At 41.0% G+C, this 9,495-nt stretch overlaps 1 non-coding gene across 1 annotated transcript; it reads right to left on the bottom strand.

Moving 5' to 3' along the window:
- Positions 1-6,524: 6,524 nt before the first annotated feature.
- Positions 6,525-6,598, bottom strand: trnan-guu (transfer RNA asparagine (anticodon GUU)). The gene has a single exon. It is a non-coding gene; the product is annotated as a tRNA-Asn (tRNA).
- Positions 6,599-9,495: the final 2,897 nt, after the last annotated feature.

Below are 9,495 nucleotides of genomic sequence, written 5' to 3'. Positions count from 1 at the left end.
TTAGCATCATCTTGAGTTCATTAGCAATTCTTCCGACATCACTGTCGCAATATTTTGAGGTTCGTAGCAACTTTTACTAAATTACTGTCGCATTATTTTGAGGTTCGTAGCAACACTTACTACATGACTGTCAGCATCACTTTGAGGTTATTCGAAAGTTTCACTCCATTACATTTAGCATCATCTTGAGTTCATTGGCAAGTCTTCCGACATCACTGTCGCATCATTTTGAGATCTTAAGCAATTCTTCCGACATCACTGTCGCATTATTTTGAGGTTCGTAGCAACTCTTACTACATGACTGTCAGCATCACTTTGAGGTTGTTCGAAACACTTACTACATTACTGTAAGCATCACTGACTTGATTAGCAACTACCACTACATTACTGTTAGCATCATTTTAAGTTCATGAGCAATTCTTCCGACATCACTGTCGCAATATTTTGAGGTTCGTAGCAACTTTTACGACATTACTGTCGCATTATTTTGAGGTTCGTCGCAACTCTTAGTACATGACTGTCAGCATCACTTTGAGGTTATTCGAAACACTTACTACATTACTGTAAGCATCACTGACTTGATTAGCAACTACCACTACATTACTGTTAGCATCATCTTGAGTTCATTAGCAATTCTTCCGACATCACTGTCGCATTATTTTGAGGTTCGTAGCAACTTTTACTACATTACTTTCGCATTATTTTGAGGTTTGTAGCAACTCTTAGTACATGACTGTCAGCATCACTTTGAGGTTATTCGAAAGTTTCACTCCATTACATTTAGCATCATCTTGAGTTCATTAGCAAGTCTTCCGACATCACTGTCGCATCATTTTGAGATCTTAAGCAATTCTTCCGACATCACTGTCGCATTATTTTGAGGTTCGTAGCAACTCTTACTACATGACTGTCAGCATCACTTTGAGGTTGTTCGAAACACTTACTACATTACTGTAAGCATCACTGACTTGATTTGCAACTACCACTACATTACTGTTTGCATCATCTTGAGTTCATTAGCAATTCTTCCAACATCACTGTCGCAATATTTTGAGGTTCATAGCAACTTTTACTACATTACTTTCGCATTATTTTGAGGTTTGTAGCAACTCTTACTACATTATTGTTGCATTATTTTAAGGTTCGTAGCAACACTTACTACATGACTGTCAGCATCACTTTGACGTTATTCGAAACTTTCACTCCACTACTGTTAGGATCTTTTTGAGTTCATTAGCAATTCTTATTACATCACTGTTGCATCATTTTGAGATCTTTAGCAATTCTTCTGACATCAATGTCGCATTATTTTGAGGTTCGTAGCAACTCTTACTACATTACTGTCGCATTATTTTGAGGTTCGTAGCAACTCTTCCTCCATGACTGTCACCATCACTTTGAGGTTATTCGAAACACTTACTACATTACTGTAAGCATCACTGACTTGTTTAGCAACTACCACTACATTACTGTCGCATCATTTTAAGTTCATTAGCAATTCTTCCGACATCACTGTCGCAATATTTTGAGGTTCGTAGCAACTTTTACTACATTACTGTCGCATTATTTTGAGGTTCGTAGCAACACTTACTACATGACTGTCAGCATCACTTGGAGGTTATTCGAAACACTTACTACATTACTGTAAGCATCACTGAGTTGATTAGCAACTATCACTCCATTACTGTTAGCATCATTTTGAGTTCATTAGCAATTCTTCCGACATCACTGTCGCAATATTTTGAGGTTCGTAGCAACTTTTACTACATTACTGTCGCATTATTTTGAGGTTCGTAGCAACACTTACTACATGACTGTCAGCATCACTTGGAGGTTATTCGAAAGTTTCATTCCATTGTTGTTAGCATCATTTTGAGTTCATTAGCAATTCTTACTACATCACTGTCGCATCATTTTGAGATCATTAGCAATTCCTCCGACATCACTGTTGCAATATTTTGAGGTTCATAGCAACTCTTTCTACATTGCTGTCAGCATCACTTTAAGTTTATTAGCAACTATCACTACATTACTGTTAGCATCATTTTGAGTTCATTACCAATTCTTCTGACATCACTGTCGCATCATTTTGAGTTGTTGAGCAATTCTCACGACATCACTGTAGCATTAAATTTAGTTCATTAGCAACTCTTACTAAATGACTGTCAGCATCACTTTGAGGTTGTTCGAAACTCTTACTACATTACTGTATGCATCACTGAGTTTCTTTGCAACTATCACTACATTACTGTTAGCATCATCTTGAGTTCATTAGCAATTCTTCCGACATCACTGTCGCAATATTTTGAGGTTCGTAGCAACTTTTACTAAATTACTGTCGCATTATTTTGAGGTTCGTAGCAACACTTACTACATGACTGTCAGCATCACTTTGAGGTTATTCGAAAGTTTCACTCCATTACATTTAGCATCATCTTGAGTTCATTGGCAAGTCTTCCGACATCACTGTCGCATCATTTTGAGATCTTAAGCAATTCTTCCGACATCACTGTCGCATTATTTTGAGGTTCGTAGCAACTCTTACTACATGACTGTCAGCATCACTTTGAGGTTGTTCGAAACACTTACTACATTACTGTAAGCATCACTGACTTGATTAGCAACTACCACTACATTACTGTTAGCATCATTTTAAGTTCATGAGCAATTCTTCCGACATCACTGTCGCAATATTTTGAGGTTCGTAGCAACTTTTACGACATTACTGTCGCATTATTTTGAGGTTCGTCGCAACTCTTAGTACATGACTGTCAGCATCACTTTGAGGTTATTCGAAACACTTACTACATTACTGTAAGCATCACTGACTTGATTAGCAACTACCACTACATTACTGTTAGCATCATCTTGAGTTCATTAGCAATTCTTCCGACATCACTGTCGCATTATTTTGAGGTTCGTAGCAACTTTTACTACATTACTTTCGCATTATTTTGAGGTTTGTAGCAACTCTTAGTACATGACTGTCAGCATCACTTTGAGGTTATTCGAAAGTTTCACTCCATTACATTTAGCATCATCTTGAGTTCATTAGCAAGTCTTCCGACATCACTGTCGCATCATTTTGAGATCTTAAGCAATTCTTCCGACATCACTGTCGCATTATTTTGAGGTTCGTAGCAACTCTTACTACATGACTGTCAGCATCACTTTGAGGTTGTTCGAAACACTTACTACATTACTGTAAGCATCACTGACTTGATTTGCAACTACCACTACATTACTGTTTGCATCATCTTGAGTTCATTAGCAATTCTTCCAACATCACTGTCGCAATATTTTGAGGTTCATAGCAACTTTTACTACATTACTTTCGCATTATTTTGAGGTTTGTAGCAACTCTTACTACATTATTGTTGCATTATTTTAAGGTTCGTAGCAACACTTACTACATGACTGTCAGCATCACTTTGACGTTATTCGAAACTTTCACTCCACTACTGTTAGGATCTTTTTGAGTTCATTAGCAATTCTTATTACATCACTGTTGCATCATTTTGAGATCTTTAGCAATTCTTCTGACATCAATGTCGCATTATTTTGAGGTTCGTAGCAACTCTTACTACATTACTGTCGCATTATTTTGAGGTTCGTAGCAACTCTTCCTCCATGACTGTCACCATCACTTTGAGGTTATTCGAAACACTTACTACATTACTGTAAGCATCACTGACTTGTTTAGCAACTACCACTACATTACTGTCGCATCATTTTAAGTTCATTAGCAATTCTTCCGACATCACTGTCGCAATATTTTGAGGTTCGTAGCAACTTTTACTACATTACTGTCGCATTATTTTGAGGTTCGTAGCAACACTTACTACATGACTGTCAGCATCACTTGGAGGTTATTCGAAACACTTACTACATTACTGTAAGCATCACTGAGTTGATTAGCAACTATCACTCCATTACTGTTAGCATCATTTTGAGTTCATTAGCAATTCTTCCGACATCACTGTCGCAATATTTTGAGGTTCGTAGCAACTTTTACTACATTACTGTCGCATTATTTTGAGGTTCGTAGCAACACTTACTACATGACTGTCAGCATCACTTGGAGGTTATTCGAAAGTTTCATTCCATTGTTGTTAGCATCATTTTGAGTTCATTAGCAATTCTTACTACATCACTGTCGCATCATTTTGAGATCATTAGCAATTCCTCCGACATCACTGTTGCAATATTTTGAGGTTCATAGCAACTCTTTCTACATTGCTGTCAGCATCACTTTAAGTTTATTAGCAACTATCACTACATTACTGTTAGCATCATTTTGAGTTCATTACCAATTCTTCTGACATCACTGTCGCATCATTTTGAGTTGTTGAGCAATTCTCACGACATCACTGTAGCATTAAATTTAGTTCATTAGCAACTCTTACTAAATGACTGTCAGCATCACTTTGAGGTTGTTCGAAACTCTTACTACATTACTGTATGCATCACTGAGTTTCTTTGCAACTATCACTACATTACTGTTAGCATCATCTTGAGTTCATTAGCAATTCTTCCGACATCACTGTCGCAATATTTTGAGGTTCGTAGCAACTTTTACTAAATTACTGTCGCATTATTTTGAGGTTCGTAGCAACACTTACTACATGACTGTCAGCATCACTTTGAGGTTATTCGAAACACTTACTACATTACTGTAAGCATCACTGACTTGATTAGCAACTATCACTACATTACTGTTAGCATCATTTTGAGTTGTTGAGCAATTCTCACGACATCACTGTAGCATTAAATTGAGTTCATTAGCAACTCTTACTAAATGACTGTCAGCATCACTTTGAGGTTGTTCGAAACGTTCACTCCATTACTGTTAGCATCATTTTGAGTTCATTAGCAATTCTTACTAAATCACTTTCGAATCATTTTGAGATCATTAGCAATTCTTCTGACATCACTGTCACATTATTTTGAGGTTCGTAGCAACTCTTACTACATTATTGTTGCATTATTTTAAGGTTCGTAGCAACTCTTACTACATTACTGTCAGCATCACTTTGAGGTTATTAGCAACTATCACTACATTAGTGTTTGCATTATTTGAGTTTATGAGCAATTCTCACGACATCACTGTAGCATCATTTTGAGTTCATTAGCAATTCTTACTACATCACTGTCGCATCATTTTGAGATCATTAGCAATTCTTCCGACATCACTGTCGCATTATTTTGAGGTTCATAGCAACTCTTAGTACATGACTGTCACCATCACTTTGAGGTTATTTGAAACACTTACTACATTACATTAAGCATCACCGAGTTGATTAGTAACTATCACTACATTACTGTTAGCCTCATTTTGAGTTCATTAGCAATTCTTCCGACATCACTGTCGCAATATTTTGAGGTTCGGAGCAACTTTTATAAATAAATAAAATAAAAATAAAAAAATAAAACAGTAAAACTGAAGAGTGATCACTCAAACCCACAGGCTGAATGGGACATCTCTTAAAAATATTGAACCACTGAGTAAAACCATAGAAGCGCTCCTGTCTAGTCGGTGCTAACAAGTTAGCTGTTGCGTGAGTCCAGCTGTGCTGTCGAGGAATCCTGGTCAAAAGCCTCCACTCATCAAACAGCTGGTGTGTTGGTGGATCTGTGGATCCTGCTGGAAGAAGCAGGGTGGAGCTCTGAATGGTTCCTGTCTCAAAGAGCTTCTCTGTGCAGCTCCCATCAGCTCCTAAAAACAGGAAACCAGCAGATTCACTGTTGAACGGTGGCATTAAAATGTCTCAAAAGCTGTCCTGTCCACCATTTGTTGGTGCAAAGACATTTAAAAACACCAGTTGAACATTTTCCAAAGTTGCTCTCACCTTCTTTCAAACACCTGGAATGATTTCCTCCAAATCAAAAGAAACTGGTAAAAAAACAACAACAAAAACCTCCTGGAGAATCAAACTCCAGCCTCTGCTCCAACTGGACTTGGGACTTCAAATGACCCCCATTCACTGACTGTTGTGCTGTGGGTCTCCTGGACAAACATGGCAGGATCCTCTTGATCTCCAGGAGTTTAAAAGAGCAGCTCTTTTAAAATGGGTTCTGGCTCCGTTCAGGTTTAGAGAGCTGAGACTAAAATCACACATGAATGAAAGAGGGAACCCAAGAAAACAAGTCAGCGTGAAAGAGGAGCAGATTTTAAAACTCCTCATCATTTCCACCTCCAGGAGTGAAGCCTCCCAGGACCCAAGAGGCTCCAGCTGGCAGAGCTCTCACTGGTTTCTCCACCATCTCGCTAACGTGAGCTGGAGCATCTGAGAACCAAACAGTGACCCCCTTCATTCCAGAGCCGACTCCACAAACTCTGAGCCCCCACTTTACCCACAGCCAGCAGGCCTCCTCAACACTGCATGACACACGACGACTAAATTTAACACTGAAGCGTCTCATCCAGAGATCTGTGACATGAGTCTGCTGTGGAGGGTCAATCTGTCCGTCCACATTCAGATCATTAACACAGCGACTCCTAAGCACCAGTAGAGCCTGTTCATCATCCCTGGGTGGGCTCGAACCACCAGCCTCTCGGTTAACAGCCGAGCGCGCTGACCGATTGCGCCACAGAGACTCTGAGGCACCTGCTTTTCATGAAGAGTTTTCAGGCTAAATTTCAGTGTGTGAGGTCCACACTGCACATTTGAGGGACCATGAAGGACAGAGGAGAGTCTGACTGTCATGGTGAAAGCCTTCAGCACTAGAACTGAAACAGCCCCACCATCTTAACCCCCCCAGACCAAACAGGCTTCATCAGAAACAGACCCCCCTCCTAGAACATCCAGAGATCATCAGTCTGATTAATAGAACATGGCAAACAAACAAGAACATGTTATTGTTTGATCAGAAGCTGAAACAATGTTTCTATGTTTGTCTGTTCTGGTCTGAATGAAAGAGGAGGTTTTCTTGGTCATGTGACGTGGATGAGAGTTCAACTAGAACTTCCTGATTCAACAGGATTTTAGTTTGTTGGGATTTTGTCAAAGACACCAACCAAACCTCTGAGTGGTGCAGATGTCTGCTGCCTCCTCAGAGCAGACTGGAGCTCAGCCTCACTCACCTGTGGGAGCCCCAGCAGAGCCACCGTGTGATGGAGTTTCAGTTTAGGATCCAAGGTCCTGGATTGAGTTGGTGTTTTGTGTTTTTAGGCCTCCTGGCACCATCAGTGGTAGAGCAGAGTGGTGTAGAGGAAGCGTGCTGGGCCCAGAACCCAGAGGTCGATGGATCAAAACCATCCTCTGCTAAAAGATCAAAATAAAATGAACCAGTGTCTTTAGAAATGTGTGTCTGTTAAAAAGAGGTTCATAAGGATTTTGTCTTCCTCCACAATCACCAACCATTGTGAGAGTTAACAACAGTCCACTTTCTGACTGAAGCAAAAGTAGACTTCAAAAGGTTTTTCTGATTCAACATAGCAGCTAAATTTCCATTTCCATTTCCTGAACAGGACAGGTTAAAAAAAGGGAATGTCATGACTTCCTCTGTATGTTAGAATATGAACGACTAAAAATGTTCATGCCCAGTTTTAAGTTAGAATTAAACTGAAAACACAAAAACCTTCCCTCTTCAATCCTGTCACTCAGTGTTGTAAACTGTTTCAAACAAATTCTACTGTTCAACAGTTCAAGTGTTTCTAATGAAGCTGAATGTTCTCCTCTACTTTCCTCAATTGGGTTTCTTTCATGTCCTCCTGAGATCAAAGACAGAATTCTAGGTACAAATAAAAACACTATCAAAGCCTCCTGATGACATCATCATCAATTCTGTCTTTGATCTGTGTCTGTCCAGCCTGTCCTGAGTGGATCCAACAGTTTCCCATGGGTGACTCTGTCGTGGTCTCTCTCCTCCTGCTGTCTCCAACTCTCAGAGCGCTTCTACTGGTTTCTCTCCATCGTCCCTGTTGCTAGGCAGAGCACTGGTGAGGACTGAGGCCAGTGATGTCATCACCTCCAGCTGAGACCTGCCAGGTGGTCCTGCTTCATTCAACTCTGCTGCCTCTGCCACTGCCCTGACTGGTGAGGCTGACAGCAGGTTCTCTCTCATCTAAACTCTCTGTTTACAATGGAGGCTGAAATCCTTGTGATTGGTGGTTCAATCATCAGGTCTGTTGAACTCCCAGGAGCCATCACCTGCTGTCTTCCTGGTGCCAAAGTTGTGGACATTATTGAACGTCTCCAGGACTCATCGACCTCCACCCCTCCTGCAGGTTCTCCCTGTTCCTGTGTGGGTTCTCTCTGGTACTCCAGCTTCCTCCCAAAGTCCAAAGACATCAAGAGGGTAGTGGTTACCTGGACACTCTAAATGACTGTGAGTGTGAATGGTTGTCTGTCTGTGTGTGTTGGTCCTGGGATGGACTGGTGACCCATCAAGGGTGAACCCAGGGCTGGACTGGCCATCTGGCCGATGCACATCTTTGGGCCGGCCCATAAATGTCATAATTTTTTTTTCAAAAGTGTATAGTTTTTAATCGACCGTAACGGTATCGGAGACGCGAAACGCGGCCCATTGGTTGATTTTCTTGAAGGACATTGGGCTCGTCCAATGAAATCTCTCAGCTCTCTCTCTTTCTCTTAGTCAAGCCATGCTGTTGCAATGGAAGTGGAGGAGTCAGATCAGACAGTTGGAGACTATTTTAGTCGCCCTTCTTCCACACAGAGGACTGATTTTTTTAAAGTTTCATCCTCAACAAGATTCCATGAACCCTGTCGTCCAGAGGCTCTTCGTTAGAACGGACGGCACGACGTGGAAATGGCTGACTTATTGTGGTCAACGTCATGCTTTGTTTTGTTTTGTTTGCCCTGCTTTTAGCAAGCCCAGTGATCCAAGTGTCTTCATTAGAGGCCTGACAGACTGGAGGCATGTGCACCAAAGAGTAGAGGAGCATGAGAGAGGCATGGCACAGAGGCAGTGTGCTGAGGCCTATTTTTGAAACTGCTCCAGAGCAAGACTGGCCACCTCCTTGAGGGAAGACAGCTGACAGGACACCGTGAGCAGGTTAAGAAGCAGGGCTGGACTGGGACCAAAAAATGGCCCTGGCATTTCTCATCCCTGGCAGCCCTCCATGGTTATTTACACGATATGTGTAAGCACACGCCATACCAGAGGGTGTATGCGCACATTTTGAAGTTTCAAAAATTAAAATAAAGTGCAGTATTCTACATGGAAGACAGTAACCATGTTAAAAGAGTGATACTCTTTCACTACTCAGAGACCTTCTTCTTCCACTACACGTTCCAACACCTGACGTCTCTTCTTCCCAGTCCAGCCCTGGAAAGAACACGTCGAGTTTTGGAAATTCGGCTGCTTTTCTTTTCTGGAGTCTCTCTTTTTCGGCTCCTCCTTTCTCCTTCCTCTTACTGGGCAACATTCTTCATGGCTTCTGACTGCAAGGCGGCCGCTGAGTGGTGGCACTACAACTGGATGGGTCTGTTTCTCATTTTAACACAAAACAAACTAACCGCTGTTTCTGCG

The sequence above is a fragment of the Aulostomus chinensis genome, chromosome 1 (genome assembly GCF_037954235.1).
Source record: "Aulostomus chinensis isolate RoL2024-O1b breed Wild chromosome 1, RoL_Achi_v1.0, whole genome shotgun sequence".
NCBI lineage: Eukaryota > Metazoa > Chordata > Actinopteri > Syngnathiformes > Aulostomidae > Aulostomus > Aulostomus chinensis.
Note: the sequence above shows the minus strand (reverse complement) of the source record. Positions and strands in the feature narration are given on the sequence as shown.